Source organism: Prionailurus viverrinus, chromosome D3 (assembly GCF_022837055.1).
Source record: "Prionailurus viverrinus isolate Anna chromosome D3, UM_Priviv_1.0, whole genome shotgun sequence".
Lineage (NCBI taxonomy): Eukaryota > Metazoa > Chordata > Mammalia > Carnivora > Felidae > Prionailurus > Prionailurus viverrinus.
This window is the reverse complement of record NC_062572.1, coordinates 32,804,882-32,824,814: the sequence shown is the minus strand read 5'-3', so window position 1 is coordinate 32,824,814 and position 19,933 is coordinate 32,804,882. Positions and strand designations below refer to the sequence as shown.

General features: G+C 43.3%; 1 protein-coding gene across 9 annotated transcripts in view; it reads left to right on the top strand.

Annotated features, from left to right (window-relative positions):
* LDLRAD4 (low density lipoprotein receptor class A domain containing 4) overlaps positions 1–19,933 on the top strand; it is a 456,253-nt gene that overhangs the window by 32,884 nt on the left and 403,436 nt on the right. The gene's annotated exons all lie outside the window — the stretch shown is intronic.

The following is a 19,933-nucleotide window of genomic DNA, read 5'->3' as shown; positions in this document are numbered from 1 at the left end:
CAAGATTCAATTTAAGGGACTTAGATTCCCCAGGGGAAAGGGTGCTGTACACACACAAGGTTTTAATGCTCTATCAATAATCACAACAGTGATTGTATATGTTGACAGGACTGAGATCCATGAACTGCCCTGAATCAGTTGGTGGGAACTTTGGGTGAATATAAATCAGTTTGCTTCCTTTAAAAACATCCTCCTGTATCTGAGGTAGGTCCTAGCTATGTTGGGAGTAGATATCACTCATCTTTTAAGTTAGAGTCACTTTTCTGGCCCTGTTATCTGAGTTACCTCCTGTGATCTTGGTTAGAAATGCAGGCTCTCAGCCCCACCCCTGACCTGCAAATCAGAACCCACCTTTTTACAAGGTCTCTGGGGGGATTCGGGCACCTTACAGTTTGAGAAGCACTGAGTGAGAACAATTGTATGTGTTTCTGAATCCTTCTGGCTTTCGGGGTCAGCATTTCATCCGGTCTGCTGGGTTTCAATCCAGAGCTGGTATGAACAGGGTCGAGTTACAGAACACCCCCAACAGCATTTCCAGCAGTCTGGCGCCCTGTGGATGCTTTCTTAGACTTTTGCAAATGAGACCCCTGGTAAGCTGGTGTGCGTTCTAGCATGCAATAGAGAGCCTTCTCTTTTCTAGGGAGAGGGTCAAAGTTGGTGGGGTTGAGTGAGTGGAAGGGGGAAGTCCAGGTGTCTGGGCATCCAGTGCTGCAGGTGCACTTGGTGGGGTGAAAGGAAATTCATATTGCTGAAATGAAATAGCTGTTTGCTGCACTTATTTGGAAAACATTGCCCATAGATCTCAGAACTGTTTGTTGCATTTTCCTTAAACATTTCTCTTGTCAGAATGATGAGAAAATTGCCTGTGTGGGAACTCTGAGAAGTGCAAATTTGTTAATACATCCTTTGACAATGGTTTGTATTCAGAGCTGTTTATGAGCTGTCACAAATAATTTCCAGTTAAAAATGTGCTGCCTCGAAATCAAGTAGCGGTGGAAGAGTCTGGGAGGATATATGCACGGCCTCATGGCCCCAGCTCAAGAAGGGCCCAAGCATGTATACTGTGAGTCTGGTTTTTAAATTGGTGAATTGGATTGTAGAGAGTGAAAATGGCCTGGTTCCTATGGAAAAGCTGTGTTTTGAAAATTGTCTCTGTTTTAATGATCTTCAGAAGCCTAATATTAAGGCATGAGTTTGAGATATAGCCATTCTCTCAATGGGGAGGATACAGAGGTATCCAGTGCCTCAGCTTTTGTTCCTGTATGATAGTGTTTGTCAGACTCAGGGGTGGTGCTGTGCTCCGTGTTCTCATCACTGTTAGGATATGGCATGAAGATGCTTTCCCCCGATTACGGTGCATTTGTCCTGACCTATCTTTCCTACCCCATCCACCTTGTGCTCATGGCAGACATTTGCAAGATGGTTGTCTGGGGTTCAGAGTGTAGCCTGTGGGCTCATTTAGTGAGAAACTAAATGATCTGGTGGGGTATTTTATTGTGGATCTGGATGCTTTACAGCAGTTGTTCTCAACTGGAGGCAATTTTGTCCAGGGGACATTTGAAACTGTCTGGACACATTTGGTCATCATAACTGGGAGGCAGGAGGTGCTACTGGCATCCAGTGTGTAGAGACAAGAGATCCTGGAAATGTCCTACAATGCACCCAACAGCTCCCCCAACAAAGAATCATCCAGCCCCAGTTGTCAGTAGTACTGAGGTCAAGAAACCCTGCTTTAGAGCGAGTGTTAGTTTTGACAGGTAGAAAATGGTGGGTAAAGATTAGAACATATCTGTTGGCCAGATAGTGGTTGAAAAGATGTCAGATGTCTTATGTCAGCTTCTAATCCTTTTTCATTTGTTTACTTAATATTCAGAAAAGAAAATTCATTGTCATTGTCCCAAATCTATTTTTTCTAACAAGGACAGATAGTTGCAAAATGCTGAGGTCCAGATGGCAGACCCCTTTATCAGAAGTGGCCCTACTTCTCTTCTGTGCTTCCAAAACATTTTGCTTGACAATGAAGAGGCACGTCTCTAAAGACACAGGAAGGGTTTTCTTTTTTAAACTCTGTTTTAATCAGTAAATTCTATGAAATTCTTTCTTGTTAGCATTAAAATGGAATCTGCTAGTAAGATAGCCATTGGGACAATAGTGAAAACACTAGAAATGTGATACATTTTCTTGAAGACTTTATGGTCACTGAATTTGGATATATACTTAACATTTTGCTTTCATGACTTCACAATTCAAGTCTCTTTAAACAAGTGTGTACAGATGACTAGAGGAAAGTCCAGGGGATGGAATAACCTGTCACCTGTGCACTGAAGGTCTAGTCTCTTTTCATAATTGCCCTTCCTTCTTTTACCAGGTCCCTTAAAAGCTTTTGTGATCTGATTACATCTTATAGAAATTTGCAATTAATAAATATGTTGTTTATTAATTCAGTATTTAGGCCAATAGTATTTCTTTCTAGCTTGTTACTAAGGCCGTGGTTCAGTCTCTCATGGTACAGATTTCCTCTTTCCCTGGCTAGATTACCAGTAATGGTCAAGCGAGGCAGAGAAAGGATTATGCCCAAACAAGTGGACTTTTAACCTCTTTAAAACGAAGTCTTCCCTGAAAATGCTCTCTACTGGGGACTCATAATTTTAATCCAGAATTGACTGGGCTGCTGCCATACATAACTGGATCCAATGCCATGGCACACCAGTGAGTCCTGGGGCAGGTTATAGCTTATCATCTTATGCTCATATCAGGATGACAGCATGTTCCTGAAACAAACTCTGTTGTTAGAGACTGCTGTTTTCTTGTAGCACTTATGCAACTTCACGTGTTTGAAATGAAAGGTGAATTTGCATAGTTTGTGGCTACCTCCTAATTTCTAACTGACTTTTGGGTAGAGTGAGTTTTAAATGCTAAAACATCCCACAGTTGTGGCTCTTGGAGAGGTACTAAAATACTAAATAAACGACAAGCCTAGAATGTTCTGTTATATAGATTGTTAGATGATTTTGATTCATTTTTTTCCAATTGTTTCTTTAGCTTGTTTTCTGAGTTTATCTGACTTTTTGTATTTCTATCATCTTTATCAACTATATCTGTCCACCTACCTGCCTTGTCTATCATATTATTTATCTTTATTATCTGATTCTGTCTATCCATCCATTTGTCTGTATATCTGTCTGCCTATCTATCATCTACATCTATTTCTACCTATCATCCCTATATATTAACCATCAATCTATCATCTATATTATTTATCTATCATATCTATCTATCTATGTATCCATCCATGCATCCATCCATCCATCCATCCATCCTGCTAACAAAATTCAAGGAGCATGCATTCTACCTTCCTCGTAAAGAGAAAAGGCTATAATTTATTTTCAAATAATTTCCTAAGAGCACATACTGCCTTTTATCAAAGGTCATTGCTTTGACCTACTGATTTTCATGTACAAGCTCTTGTGCTGCAGCTTTAGAAATACACACTTTGCTGCCTTGAGCTTCTTTCTGGCCAAGACTGCAAACATTCTCGTGTAACAGATAGCTCCCTTGACATAGAACCTTCTCTGGCTTTCCAGCAACCCTTTTGGGAGTTCTGAAGCCTTTCTTTGCCTTAGGAACCTAACTGGAGAAGATTGTCTTTTATATAGTGTCATGAACAATTAAAATGTAAGAGGGCACTTTGCAAATCTTTCTCTAATCTGTTTTGACAATAGCTGAGTAGTATTGGTTTTACATGAACTTGGCCAAATTTGTTCATGTTTGGTGTGTGAATGGGGGTATAATTCAATTAGTGGGGACTGGTGAGATTCTAAAGTGTAGCATTTCTGTGACTCAACCACTTATTTCCTTTTTCATATTGTGTTATTTGTTGTTGCTATTCTTTCTCCCACTATTTCCTTGCCTCCTTGCAGATGTCTTTTTTTCTAGAACTTTTTTCTAGGACTTGTCTTTTTTGACTTTCTGTCTCATAGACATTATAGTCACCTACACCCATCCAACTTTGAATTCCCTCTGCTATGTTGCTTGATTAAAGGAGCCATCCTTGGTTTGAACCTTTCTGGGGACAGGAAGTTCATCACGACTGAATGCAGCCCATTTTGAGGACGGTACAGCAGCTGGAACACTGCTAGACTGGATTGAAATGTGTCTCCTCCTGGCCTCCTCTGGCCTATGATTCAGAGCAGAGTTTGCCTTTCATCCATGTTGGCAGATATTTGAAGACACTTCTGATGCCCTCTCTGATCTCCCTCTCTTCCAGGTTGGATGGCTTCACTTGCTTTCACCATTCCTTCTCTGGCATACTGACCATCCCTCTGTGTTCTTCCTCTAGGCAAGGGCATGCTCACCAAATGGTGGTAGGGATGCTTTCCAGAGTCCAGCTACAATGCACTGTGTCCTAGTGTGGTAGGCTTGGCGAGGTGAGCAGAGCACTGACCAGGAGGAGATGCTGGGGGCATCTAGTCCTGGCACCAGTGAGTAGCAAAACTCTGTCCCAACATTCCATTTACTGGTAGAAAAACAGACCAGTGGGTTCTTGCTGTTCTGCTTACTAGATGATAGATTTTTCTTTATATTGTTTATCAAGAAAGAATGTGGTTTTGCAGCCAAGGACTTGGATTCCTGGTTCCTGGTGAATGGTTGTTAGAGCACTTTGAGTCTCTTCATTTATAGAAAGATAATTTCAAGAAAATGCTCTGCCTGCGACAGGGTAGATTTTAGCAAGTATTTGTAAAAATCCCAGTTCATTTCAAGCTGTGGGCTAAGAATCCTTGCTGTTGGTTTCAACCTCTGACTTTTGGAACTTTTGGGGGTTGTTTTGGCAGCTGTTTTCCAAAGACAATCCTGATAAGGTCCACAGAGCTAGTGAGAAGCCCACCTGGGATATGAAACTGCGGGTAAGAACTTAGGCAGTGTTGTTAGAAAGTACAGTATTTCTGTCCTACTTTTGAATTTCAGAAACGAGCTTCAAGATTTTTAAAGACCTCATTGGTACTGAAGGCTGACAAGACTTATGGCTTAGTAGGCTAGTGGGATCATTCCAGGCCTAAATGCACAGCCTGTGCTGTCCGTTAGGAAGGGAATGATGGTGGGGGCTGTGGAGGCAGGAGTGCACATAAAGCCAGGCCTGGGAGTGAGTAAAGCGGAAGTAAGGAAATGGGGGTGACGCCATGGGGATGGTGTGGTTCCCAGTGAGTTTTGTACATGGGAACTGAAGTTTGAACAGTGCCCGTGCTTTGTACTCCTGAGCCCCATGAGCCAGCCTTCCATCTCTGATCTCACTGATCTCGCAGCAGCCTGGCAAGGCCAGCAAGGGCACCAGGCGAAGGACTCGGCTCATGGAGGCAGGAGCTGGCCAGGAGAGAGGTGGTGACACATGGTGATACCTCACCCCACTTGCCGGTTCAAATCCCAGCTCTGCCCAGTCCTAACTGTGTGACCTTGCATGAGTCAGTCAAACTGCCAGTGCCTCATTTTCCTGTCTATAAGAGGAGGATGTTGGTAATAGCATTACCCACCTCATAGAGTTCTTATAAAGATTTCAAGAGTTAATAATGTAAAGTGCTTAAACATGCCTGGCCTATCCTAAGTGTTAATGGTTATAAGTGAGGACACAGGTCCACCTGACTGCATTAGCTCTTTTTCTGTCTGAAGGTCATTACTGAGTTATAGCTAAACTTTAGCTTCTCCAACTCTGGAGTAAGTCTGTAAGGTGGTTGTTGCATGCAGGATACCCCAGCGAGCAGTCTGTAGGGTGCTATGATGGTGTCAGGGAAGGGCATGTGACCTTGTCTCTCCTGCGACAGATCAGACCCTGTTCCTCCCTTTCCAGACTCTCTGCTGTTGCTTGGTTGGATGCCATTTGAAAGAGCAGTGGTGGGAGGCGGACAAATGTGGCTGTCAGTGGCCCTGTACAACCAAGGACCATAGGACCTGACAGTCCTGTCAGATGACTGGTTTGTGTTAAGTGGCCAAAGGAAGGCCAGGACCTAGAGATGTAGACTTTGGATAGCTTCCCAGCTCCCTGGAGTCACATCTTCAGAGTGGGCCTTGTTGCTGTTTTAAAAGGAAATATCCAGAACATGAGACACACCCGTATTTAACGATGATTGTAAAAACATTTCATAAAGCCAAAAATTATTTTTGAAGCATTTGCCATTGTTCAATTACACAGCATCCCTTATGAGTATGGCTAATTAAGAATGGACTTTTTTTCCCCATAAATATCTTGAGCCTAATAACTTAAGGTAAATAGCATTCTTGGGCAGAGAAGCCTTTACCATGTGTTTTGTATTAGACAATGTTCTGTGTTTTCTTTCTGTTCAAAATCATGAGCATTAAGCAGTGTTTCATACTTTTCTCTGCAAATAGCTGTACTTTGGATTGTGTGAAGTAATTTCTCTATAGCCTTCCCCTTCTTCCAAGACTTTGAATCTGGATTGATTTTTGTTTATAAAGCTTTCCAAGATGCATTACTGAAAAATATAGTTGAAGAATGTATCAGAAGAAAGCACATGGGTGCATTTCACAACTGTGCTGTTTTATAAAAGCATTTAAATACAATCTTCCTGAATCTGGAAGACTCCAAGCTGGCTTATAAACAGAGTTGAGTGTTTCAAGGTTGAGGCAGACATTGGCACATTTATCTGTACAATGATATAAAAGATCTCTTTCACCTGATTTAAAGCTGGTTACCCAGGCCAGAAACCTGGACTTGTTCTGGCTCCCCACATTTCTCTCTGCACATCCAACCTCTGTATCACCAAGTCCTGTGATTTTACTTCTAAGTATTTTTTCACATGGCTTTTCCCCTTCCTACATGTAGTTACTGCCTTAGATTCTTCGTGCTTCCTGTGTAGACTTCTGCAGCAGCCTCTGGACAGATTGCTCCACCTTTGACTACTGGTTTTCTCTCCCCTCCTCCTGTGTTCTTCCCTGCGCTTTAGAACAAGGGTCTCAGATGAGGGCTCCTTAAAATGCAGTTTCTGATTGGTAGGAGTGGAGCCTGAGACTTTGCATTTCTCACATGTTCCCAGGGGATGCAGATGCTCCTGATCTGGCGCCCCCTCTGAGAATCACCACTGTAGTTAACCTGGCCTGCACAACTGACAAGTGTCACTGCCTTCCTTCCAAGGGCAAAGTAGCCACTGGGTCACAGTGATCTGATCTGGTCTCTGACTCCAGGCCCCTCTCCCACTGCTTCCTGTTTCATCCCATTTCTCTAGACACCTCGTAGACCTTCTTCCTGTCTCCTTTGCCTGGAATGCCGCCTCCTCTGTTATGCAGCCTGGATGTCAGCGGGAGAGGTGAACACTTTTTTTGGGCTCCTTTTAATTTGTTAAGATGCAGAACAGGACTGAATTGTTCCATGACACTCAGAAGCAAGGCATGCTACATCTCTATTTTTCTAGAGCAATTAGATCTCACTTGAGCCCTGACTCCCCAAGAAAGGTAAGATGGCTTCTGTCAGTCATTTGGTGGTGGGGTGTGCACCCCAGGACTTGTCACTTAACCACCCCTCCCCCTACCACCTGCTCCGTTGGTGGTGGGTCCTGTTTATCTGGCATTCAGGCACTTTGAGCCACCCCAGTTAGGGGGTGCCCTGGAGCTGGGCCTGGCAGGCCTGCTCCTCCTGTCTCCATCCCTTCCACCTCTGGTCCCTCAGCCTCCTCTCCTACACACATCAGTTTAATTTGGGTTTAGACCTGTTTAAAATGTCGGTATGTTTGAGAATTTGGTGGGGGGTGGGGAGAAACGCATTAAAAATACAGATTCCCGTGGCTCTGTTCCAAGAGATTATGACTCAGAAAGAGAGGTGGTGCCCAGGAGTGTGTGTTGTATTAAGAATGTCAGGCCCTTTTGTAGTTGTTCTGAGTAGCAATTGCCCTGGTCTCTCCTCCCTTCCTCCATTAGATCCAGAAACACAGAAGGCCATTTTACTGCAAATTGTTAGATCAGTTGGCCACCCAGCTTGAGACTCAGTACTGGACTATGGACTCCTTGAGGTCAGGGCAGATGCTGTACTCCTCCTGCATGAAGCCCCCTGCCTCAGACTCCAGGTTGATGTAGACAGGCATAGTCTTGGAGACAAGTACACACCACAGACGGAGGGAGGCACCAAACTCAGGGGTTTGCTTTTTGTTTTTTTTTTTTTTTCCTGGTATGATGCTCCCATGTCCAGAGGCGGGAAGGATTCTGAGGGTCTCCAGTGGTTGTCTTCTCCAGTTCTGGCCATGGCTGAGAATGAGTTGCTTTTTAATTGGCAAAATGATCATCTCAGATCAAAGGAAAGCAGCTGAAGTGGCGTTCGTGTTGAGATGGCAGTCGGTGAAAGCTTTTAGTGGAAGGAAGGGAGCTGCTTTATTTTTTTTTTTTTTTTTTTTTTTTATTTTTTTTTTTTTTTATGAAATTTATTGACAACTTGGTTTCCATACAACACCCAGTGCTCATCCCAAAAGGTGCCCTCCTCAGTACCCATCACCCACCCTCCCCTCCCTCCCACCCTCCCCTCCCTCCCACCCTCCATCAACCCTCAGTTCTCGGTTTTTAACAGTCTCTTATGCTTTGGCTCTCTCCCACTCTAACCTCTTTTTTTTTTTTTTTTTTCCTTCCCCTCCCCCATGGGTTCCTGTTAAGTTTCTCAGGATCCACATAAGAGTGAGACCATATGGTATCTGTCTTTCTCTGTATGGCTTATTTCACTTAGCATCACACTCTCCAGTTCCATCCACGTTGCTACAAAAGGCCATATTTCATTTTTTCTCATTGCCATGTAATATTCCATTGTGTATATAAACCACAATTTCTTTATCCATTCATCAGTTGATGGACATTTAGGCTCTTTCCATAATTTGGCTATTGTTGAGAGTGCTGCTATGAACATTGGGGTACAAGTGGCCCTATGCATCAGTGCTCCTGTATCCCTTGGATAAATTCCTAGCAGTGCTATTGCTGGGTCATAGGGTAGGTCTATTTTTAATTTTCTGAGGAACCTCCACACTGCTTTCCAGAGCGGCTGCACCAATTTGCATTCCCACCAACAGTGCAAGAGGGTTCCCGTTTCTCCACATCCTCTCCAGCATCTATAGTCTCCGGATTTGTTCATTTTGGCCACTCTGACTGGCGTGAGGTGATACCTGAGTGTGGTTTTGATTTGTATTTCCCTGATAAGGAGCGACGCTGAACATCTTTTCATGTGTCTGTTGGCCATCCGGATGTCTTCTTTAGAGAAGTGTCTATTCATGTTTTCTGCCCATTTCTTCACTGGGTTATTTGTTTTTCGGGTGTGGAGTTTGGTGAGCTCTTTATAGATTTTGGATACTAGCCCTTTGTCCGATATGTCATTTGCAAATATCTTTTCCCATTCCGTTGGTTGCCTTTTAGTTTTGTTGGTTGTTTCCTTTGCTGTGCAGAAGCTTTTTATCTTCATAAGGTCCCAGTAATTCACTTTTGCTTTTAATTCCCTTGCCTTTGGGGATGTGTCGAGTAAGAGATTGCTACGGCTGAGGTCAGAGAGGTCTTTTCCTGCTTTCTCCTCTAAGGTTTTGATGGTTTCCTGTCTCACATTTAGGTCCTTTATCCATTTTGAGTTTATTTTTGTGAATGGTGTGAGAAAGTGGTCTAGTTTCAACCTTCTGCATGTTGCTGTCCAGTTCTCCCAGCACCATTTGTTAAAGAGGCTGTCTTTTTTCCATTGGATGTTCTTTCCTGCTTTGTCAAAGATGAGTTGGCCATACGTTTGTGGGTCTAGTTCTGGGGTTTCTATTCTATTCCATTGGTCTATGTGTCTGTTTTGGTGCCAATACCATGCTGTCTTGATGATGACAGCTTTGTAGTAGAGGCTAAAGTCTGGGATTGTGATGCCTCCTGCTTTGGTCTTCTTCTTCAAAATTCCTTTGGCTATTCGGGGCCTTTTGTGGTTCCATATGAATTTTAGGATTGCTTGTTCTAGTTTCGAGAAGAATGCTGGTGCAATTTTGATTGGGATTGCATTGAATGTGTAGATAGCTTTGGGTAGTATTGACATTTTGACAATATTTATTTTTCCAATCCATGAGCAGGGAATGTCTTTCCATTTCTTTAAATCTTCTTCAATTTCCTTCAGAAGCTTTCTATAGTTTTCAGGATACAGATCCTTTACATCTTTGGTTAGATTTATTCCTAGGTATTTTATGCTTCTTGGTGCAATTGTGAATGGGATCAGTTTCTTTATTTGTCTTTCTGTTGCTTCATTGTTAGTGTATAAGAATGCAACTGATTTCTGTACATTGATTTTGTATCCTGCAACTTTGCTGAATTCCTGTATCAGTTCTAGCAGACTTTTGGTGGAGTCTATCGGATTTTCCATGTATAATATCATGTCATCTGCAAAAAGCGAAAGCTTGACTTCATCTTTGCCAATTTTGATGCCTTTGATTTCCTTTTGTTGTCTGATTGCTGATGCTAGAACTTCCAGCACTATGTTAAACAGCAGCGGTGAGAGTGGGCATCCTTGTCGTGTTCCTGATCTCAGGGAAAAAGCTTTCAGTTTTTCCCCGTTGAGGATGATGTTAGCTGTGGGCTTTTCATAAATGGCTTTTATGATCTTTAAGTATGTTCCTTCTATCCCGACTTTCTCAAGGGTTTTTATTAAGAAAGGGTGCTGGATTTTGTCGAAGGCCTTTTCTGCATCGATTGACAGGATCATATGGTTCTTCTCTCTTTTTTTGTTAATGTGATGTATCACGTTGATTGATTTGCGAATGTTGAACCAGCCCTGCATCCCAGGAATGAATCCCACTTGATCATGGTGAATAATTCTTTTTATATGCCGTTGAATTCGATTTGCTAGTATCTTATTGAGAATTTTTGCATCCATATTCATCAGGGATATTGGCCTGTAGTTCTCTTTTTTTACTGGGTCTCTGTCTGGTTTAGGAATCAAAGTAATACTGGCTTCATAGAATGAGTCTGGAAGTTTTCCTTCCCTTTCTATTTCTTGGAATAGCTTGAGAAGGATAGGTATTATCTCTGCTTTAAACGTCTGGTAGAACTCCCCTGGGAAGCCATCTGGTCCTGGACTCTTATTTGTTGGGAGATTTTTGATAACCGATTCAATTTCTTCGCTGGTTATGGGTCTGTTCAAGCTTTCTATTTCCTCCTGATTGAGTTTTGGAAGCGTGTGGGTGTTCAGGAATTCGTCCATTTCTTCCAGGTTGTCCAATTTGTTGGCATATAAGTTTTCATAGTATTCCCTGATAATTGTTTGTATCTCTGAGGGATTGGTTGTAATAGTTCCATTTTCATTCATGATTTTATCTATTTGGGTCATCTCCCTTTTCTTTTTGAGAAGCCTGGCTAGAGGTTTGTCAATTTTGTTTATTTTTTCAAAAAACCAACTCTTGGTTTCGTTGATCTGCTCTACAGTTTTTTTAGATTCTATATTGTTTATTTCTGCTCTGATCTTTATTATTTCTCTTCTTCTGCTGGGCTTAGGCTGCCTTTGCTGTTCTGCTTCTAGTTCCTTTAGGTGTGCTGTTAGATTTTGTATTTGGGATTTTTCTTGTTTCTTGAGATAGGCCTGGATTGCAATGTATTTTCCTCTCAGGACTGCCTTCGCTGCGTCCCAAAGCGTTTGGATTGTTGTATTTTCATTTTCGTTTGTTTCCATATATTTTTTAATTTCTTCTCTAATTGCCTGGTTGACCCACTCATTCGTTAGTAGGGTGTTCTTTAACCTCCATGCTTTTGGAGGTTTTCCAGACTTTTTCCTGTGGTTGATTTCAAGCTTCATGGCATTGTGGTCTGAAAGTAAGCATGGTATAATTTCAATTCTTGTAAACTTATGAAGGGCTGTTTTGTGACCCAGTATATGATCTATCTTGGAGAATGTTCCATGTGCACTCGAGAAGAAAGTATATTCTGTTGCTTTGGGATGCAGAGTTCTAAATATATCTGTCAAGTCCATCTCATCCAATGTCTCATTCAGGGCCCTTGTTTCTTTATTGACCGTGTGTCTAGTTGATCTATCCATTTCTGTAAGTGGTGTATTAAAGTCCCCTGCAATTACCACATTCTTATCCATAAGGTTGCTTATGTTTATGAGTAATTGTTTTATATATTTGGGGGCTCCGGTATTCGGTGCATAGACATTGATAATTGTTAGCTCTTCCTGATGGATAGACCCTGTAACTATTATATAATGTCCTTCTTCATCTCTTGTTACAGCCTTTAATTTAAAGTCTAGTTTGTCTGATATAAGTATGGCTACTCCAGCTTTCTTTTGGCTTCCAGTCGCATGATAAATAGTTCTCCATCCCCTCACTCTCAATCTAAAGGTGTCCTCAGGTCTAAAATGAGTCTCTTGTAGACAGCAAATAGATGGGTCTTGTTTTTTTATCCATTCTGATACCCTATGTCTTTTGGTTGGCGCATTTAATCCATTTACATTCAGTGTTATTATAGAAAGATACGGGTTTAGAGTCATTGTGATGTCTGTATGTTTTATGCTTATAGTGATGTCTCTGGGACTTTGTCTCACAGGGTCCCCCTTAGGATCTCTTGTAGGGCTGGTTTAGTGGTGACAAATTCCTTCAGTTTTTGTTTGTTTGGGAAGACCTTTATCTCTCCTTCTATTCTAAATGACAGACTTGCTGGATAAAGGATTCTTGGCTGCATATTTTTTCTGTCTAGCACCCTGAAAATCTCTTGCCAATTCTTTCTGGCCTGCCAAGTTTCAAAAGAGAGATCAGTCACGAGTCTTATAGGTCTCCCTTTATATGTGAGGGCACGTTTACCCCTTGCTGCTTTCAGAATCTTCTCTTTATCCTTGTATTTTGCCAGTTTCACTATGATATGTCGTGCAGAAGATCGATTCAAGTTACGTCTGAAGGGAGTTCTCTGTGCCTCTTGGATTTCAATGCCTTTTTCCTTCCCCAGTTCAGGGAAGTTCTCAGCTATGATTTCTTCAAGTACCCCTTCAGCACCTTTCCCTCTCTCTTCCTCCTCTGGGATACCAATTATGCGTATATTATTTCTTTTTAGTGTATCACTTAATTCTCTAATTTTCCCCTCATACTCCTGGATTTTTTTATCTCTCTTTTTCTCAGCTTCCTCTTTTTCCATAACTTTATCTTCTAGTTCACCTATTCTCTCCTCTGCCTCTTCAAGCCGAGCTGTGGTGGTTTCCATTTTGTTATGCATTTCGTTTAAAGCGTTTTTCAGCTCCTCGTGACTGTTCCTTAGTCCCTTGATCTCTGTAGCAAGAGATTCTCTGCTGTCCTGTATACTGTTTTCAAGCCCAGCGATTAATTTTATGACTATTATTCTAAATTCACTTTCTGTTATATTATTTAAATCCTTTTTGATCAGCTCATTAGCTGTTGTTATTTCCTGGAGATTCTTCTGAGGGGAGTTCTTCCGCTTGGTCATTTTGGATAGTCCCTGGCGTGGTGAGGACCTGCAGGGCACTTCCCCTGTGCTGTGGTGTATACCTGGAGTTGGTGGGCGGGGCCGCAGTCAGACCTGATGTCTGCCCCCAGCCCACCGCTGGGGCCACAGTCAGACTGGTGTGTGCCTTCTCTTCCCCTCTCCTAGGGGCGGGATTCACTGTGGGGTGGTGTGGCTCGTCTGGGCTACTTGCACCCTGCCAGGCTTGTGATGCTGGGGATCTGGCGTATTAGCTGGGGTGGGTAGGCAAGGTGCTCGGGGGCAGGAGGGGCAGGCTTAGATCGCTTCTCCTTAGGTGATCCACTTCAGGAGGGGCCCTGTGGCAGCGGGAGGGAGTCAGATCCGCTGCCGGAGGTTTGGCTCCGCAGAAGCGCAGAGTTGGGTGTTTGCGCGGAGCGAGCAAGTTCCCTGGCAGGAACCGGTTCCCTTTGGGATTTTGGCTGGGGGATGGGCGGGGGAAATGGCGCTGGCAAGCGCCTTTGTTCCCCACCAAACTGAGCTCTGTTGTCAGGGGGCTCAGCAGCTCTCCCTCCCTTTGTCCTCCAGCCTTCCCGCTTTCCGAGCAGAGCTGTTAATTTCTGACCTCCCAGACGCTAAGTCGCGCTTGCTGTCGGAACACAGTCCGCCCGGCCCCTCCGCTTTTGCAAGCCCGACTCGGGGGCTCTGCTTGGCCGGCGAGCCGCCCCTCCGCCCCGGCTCCCTCCCGCCAGTCCGCGGAGTGCGCACCGCCTCGCCGCCCTTCCTACCCTCTTCCGTGGGCCTCTCGTCTGCGTTTGGCTCCGGCGACTCTGTTCTGCTAATCCTCTGGCGGTTTTCTGGGTTATTTAGGCAGGTGTAGATGGAATCTAAGTGATCAGCAGGACGTGCGGTGAGCCCAGCGTCCTCCTAAGCCGCCATCTTGCCCTAATCTCCGGAAGGGAGCTGCTTTAAAGGAAGCCCAGCTCTGAAGTCCTGGCTGGCCTCCTGCTCACATCCCTGGAGGCTTGTCCCCACCCCACCCCTCGGAGTTGCCTTCAGGGTGTTAGCTACAGTTTTCATCACAACCTCAGAGGGTGGTGAGTCACTGATTTGGTGTAGAACTGAAATGAACAACAGAATTCTGAGTAAGAGCAATTCTAAAAGTTGCAATTTTTACGTTCCAGAGAGTTTGAAAATCTGTGTTAACTGAACGATAGATCTGTGTTCACATGGAATCTCTTCCCATAATAACATCATTGTCTGAGTTCTGCTCTAGCTCTTGGTTAGATTCAACAGGGGATCTTTGGCAAGGCCTGGGTGAGGAGAGGCTGGTAAAAATATTGTCAGACGGCAATTCTGCATCATGAAGATGTCTGAAGTCACTGTGTACCAGTCTTCAGTTATATGTGTATTTGAAAAATGTACTTTTACTTGGAAGGCCCAAATAATTAACTGAATTAGAAACATTCGCTGCATGTGATAGTGTAGAGTCATGCACTTTTACTTATTTTTTATTTTAATTTTTGTTTAATGTTTATTTTTGAGAGAGAGAGAGAGAGAGACAGAGTGTGAGCCGGGTAGGGGCAAAGAGGGGGAGGGAGACACAGAATGTGAAGCAGGCTCCAGGCTCCAAACTGTCAGCACAGAGCCCGTTGGCTGGGCTCAAACTCACGAACTGTGAGATCATGAACCAAACTGATGTCGGATGCTCAACTGACTGAGCCACCCAGGAGCCCCTAGAGTCATGCACTTTAAAATTATCAGAGAAATGTTTGGTACTTTTGAAGACTCATACTTGAAGTGACTGTGTGTGTGTGTGTGTGTGTGTGTGTGTGTGTGTGTGTGTGTTGTTTTTGGTGCGTGTACACAGGCCTGCAACATTAAAAATTACCAGAAGAATGGTCTGTCTTACTTATTTTGAAATCAGCAGCACCAGTTCCACCTGTCACATGTCGTAGTGGGGATCTGAGAAGAATGAGGACAGTTTTATCAGGACCATGAAGTTTTGCAGGGGAATAGCCTGTGCATGATCATTCACTTTCTAAAGTAACCTGTTCAGGGACTGTATGCTTGAGACGAGCCGTTTTCACTCAGATCCAGCTCCTACACCACACAGCTTGAGATGAATTAGACTCGCTTCAGATGCATTGTGCAGCTCGGCCACTTGTTCATCCTCCTGTTTGCTTCCCTGGGAGTTTGAAGCAGAGGTAGTGGAACCTCACTCAGGTTGGTGGAGGCCAGTGGTGGCCCCCACCCCCGCCCCTGGTAAGCACTGCCCAGCCTCGTCTGGAGGCTTCCCTGGGGCCTGTGGTAGCAGGGAACAGGTTGCCTTGCCAGGAGGACTAATGCAGACTGTGAGTCCTTAACTGTCCTTCCTGAGCTTTGATTTAGGTAGTGTGCAGACCAGTGCATTCCTTCATCAAACTTTAATTCTTTTTTTTTTTTTAATTTTTTTTCAACGTTTTTATTTATTTTTGGGACAGAGAGAGACAGAGCATGAACGGGGGAGGGGCAGAGAGAGAGGGAGACACAGAATCGGAAACAGGCTCCAGGCTCCGAGCCATCAGCCCAGAGCCCGACGCAGGGCTCGAACTCCCGGACCGCGAGATCGTGACCTGGCTGAAGTCGGACGCTTAACCGACTGCGCCACCCAGGCGCCCCCATCAAACTTTAATTCTTATACTTCTCAAGAGGTGCGTGCAGAGAGATTTTTCTAAGGCTAAGACCACAGTGTTGTACTGGCTTCTTTTGTTTTCATACCACATGGCAGAATATTTTGTTATTTCTGTTGATGGGTTGCAGACAGTGCTGACCCTGCCTTTTCTCTGAGTCCCTTCTCTTTCCGGTGCCTCAGTTTCCTCCGTCACCCTCCTCTCCCATTTGGGCCTTTTACTCTAGCTTTCTCCTCTTGACCCTGACCCTTCACCTTTCCCCTCTGCCTCCTGTCTGGCAAGCCATTGTAATTGGGAAGTTGGCCAGTCGCATTGTGTGTTAAGTTCTTGTGGTTGTAATTATTTTCCTTTTCACAAAAATTCTAGTTTTGGATTTCCCAGCTGTTTCGATTCTGGCTAACTAAGTGGGACTTACTTCACCTAAGGATCTGAAAACATGGTGCCAATTGGTCTTTACATGCATACCTGAGTTTGCTGTTCAAGACACCAAGGAAGGGGGAGATATTTTCATAAGTCAGCAGATGCAAAATGGGATGCTTTCGAAATCCCTCTTCTGTCTAGTACTTAGCAGCTAGAGCCTACGGCATGCATTGCATCCTGCCTTTGGCTTGATTTTCCCGTCATACAACGTTGCTACACCAAAGTTACTTCATGCTTTTTCCTTTTAAGTGTCCCTTTGTCTTTCCTATATCACCAATTTTAGATTATACTGCTTTCTTAAAGGCGGAAGTAGTGCACAGAATAAAACCCTAATATTTTTAGAAGCTATACAGCATTATATTGTAAACGTGTAAAAATTCTTAACAAAGTTAGTGGTTTGGAAGGATTTCCATGAGAACTCGTTCGGCTAAAAGGTAGTAAATTCCTTAAAATAACTGAACTTTGGCTTATAACAAGGTCATTGTTTGGCAATGTCCACATTTGAAAAACTTTCCAGAGCTAAGAGGAGGAAACAATTCTGAGACAATGTACCGGTTTAAAAAATAAAGACAAGAAATTAACATTTGCATTATTTGCCAACTACTGCTTTCCTTTCTTCCAACTTTTTACCTCAATTCTGAATAAATTGGACCATGTGAAGAATTAGATTAACTTTCCCTTTTTTTTTTTTTTTTTGATTGAAATTGGTTTTGCAGAAGTGGAAATTTGGCAGCAGGTATGGAAAGTAGCAAATCAGTTTACAGTGTTCTGTGTTTCTTAGTTTAATGAAACCCACAAGAATGAGGAAAGGCTGCATGGCTTCAAATAAGAGAAGGCTCTAGGTAAAAAGTGTAGGTTTTGCCTTTTCTGGAATTTTATTTTTACCCTTGTTAGTTCAGTAACATGTGGAACAGCATGTCCAGACTTTAGTTGGGTAATAGTGACCTCCAAATGTGTGGAATTTCAATTCCCAATAGTTATTTTTTGATGATTTGATGGAGAGAAGGCTGGGAAATATTTTCTAAGAATTGTGTAAAATGAAGAGGAATATGGTAATTTAAAAACAACAGCAGGGGTGCCTGGCTGGTTTAGTCAGTAGAGCATATGATCCTTGATCTTGGGGTTGTGAGTTTGAGCCCCACACTGGGTATAGAAATTACTTAAAAATAAAATCTTAAAAAACAAAATAAAAACAACATCTGTGACCTACTGGAATATAAGCAATTGGCTGATGTTCTAAACTTGACCTCTAATGATGTAGTAGAACCATGTATCTAATTTCAGTTAAAAGGACCAATTAACCTGGGAATATCTGGAACATCTGTGTTCCTTTCAAATAAAATATGGTAAGTGGACATTTTTTTTTTGAATGATGGTTTTCATCATCAATATATGTTTTTCAGCCAGCTGGAGCTCTAGCAAGCCTGTTAGACATAGCATGGCTAACTTTTAGTGTATCCAAGTTGGTATTATATGGGTTACTTCCAAATAGATGTTATCTTTTCATCTGTGAATCGTCATAGGTTTCTGTAGGTGGCCTGGTGCTGCTTTCCAAGCCGATTTCCTCTCTGTGTTTCTTTAACTCCCCCACTTCATTCTTCCCAGTGGCCCTTTCTATTACCACCATTGATGGGTTGCCATCACCTGAAACCCACATTAAAATGCTTGCGGATATCACCTAAACATCCACCTTCGCAGCAGGTGCTGTCTGCTGGGGGGGTTTGCTGTGTATTTGATGTATTTTTAAAAGTATTTTTATTTATTTAATTATTTTTAATGTTTATTATTCATCTTTGAGAGAGAGAGAGAGAGAGAGAGAGCGAGCGCACACAAGCGGGAGAGGGACAGAAAAAGACAGGGAGACACAGAATCTGAAGCAGGCTCCAGGCTTTGAGCTGTCAGCTCAGAGCCCAACATGGGGCTTGAACTTACAAATCTTGAGATCATGATCTGAGCCAAAGTCAGATGCTTAACTGACTGAGCCACCCAGGCACTTCTGATGTATTTGTTTTTAATGTTCATTTATTTATTCAGAGAGAGAGAGAGAGTGAGAGCAGGGAGGGGCAGAGAGAGAGGGAGAGAGAATTCCAAACAGGCTGTGCACTGTAAGTGCAGTGCCTGATGCAGGGCTCAATCTCATGAGCCATGAGGTAATGACCTGAACCAAAATCAAGAGTCAAATGCTTAACCGTTGAGCCACCCAAGAGCCCTGTGCTATGTGTTTGAACATATATTATTAGGGGGGCTAAGGAGGGCTACCTAGATCTGTAAATGACCCAGTGCTTTTTAGTGGTATGTTACTGGACCACTGTATTGGCATCCCCTGGGAGCTTGTTGGAAATGAAGAATCTTGGGGCTGACTACAGACCTTCTGAGTCTGAATCTGTCCTACACTGGAATGCAGAGTGGTGCTTATACTGGTCCCATTTGATTTATTAAAAATTTTTTTTTAATGTTCATTCATTTTTGAGAGACAGAGTGTGAGTGGGGGAGGGGCAGAGAGAGAGGGAGACACAGAATCTGAAGCAGGCTCCAGGCTCTGAGCTGTCAGCACAGAGCCCCATGTGGGGCTTGAACTCACTGACCGTGAAATCATGACCTGAGCTGAAGTCAGACGCTTAACCGACTGAACCACCTAGGCAACCTTATACTGGTCCTATTTTTAAAAAAATTTTTTTTTTGAGTTTATTTATTTTTGACAGAGACAGAGTGTGAGCATGAGCTGGGGAGGGGCAGAGAGAGAGGGAGACACAGAATCCGAAGCAGACTCTAGGCTCCAGGCTGTCAGCACAGAGCCTGACGCGGGGCTCAAACTCACGAACTGTGAGATCATGACCTGGGCTGAAATTGGACGCTCAACCAACTGAGCAACCCAGGTGCCCCAATACTGGTCCTATTTTAATGACCATTTACAAGTTTATCAAAGCACTGGAAGCCAAAGAAAAAAATCCTTTAGCAATGGAATGTGTTTTCATTAAGTTATTTCAGAATACTGGAGACTTTATTTGACAAGTTCATGCACATATAGTGCAGATACATTTTCTATTTGCCTCCAGCAGAGAACAGTTAGCTCCTTTCTGCTTTCTGGTTAGTCATGAGTCTTGCAGGACTGTGCTGTGAAGGATCATCCTTTAGGACACTCTAAAGTTTTACTAGTAGACTAGAGTTTGCTCTTCTCTGCAGGTTCTGAGGGTAGGTGGACAAAATAGGGGATAGTTGATGTGACAAATGTGAGGTAATTAATTAATTAATAGTTTTTAATCAGTTCAGTGCCTTAACTACTTAAGTGCTTAGACTAGTGTTTTAGCACTGCAACTCATTGGCAGGTCATGAAATCCTTTCAGTAGGTCACACCAGCATTCGAAAAGTGATATGCAAAAGAAGAGAAGATAGAGGGGCGCCTGGGTGGCGCGGCTGGTTAAGCGTCCGACTTCAGCCAGGTCACGATC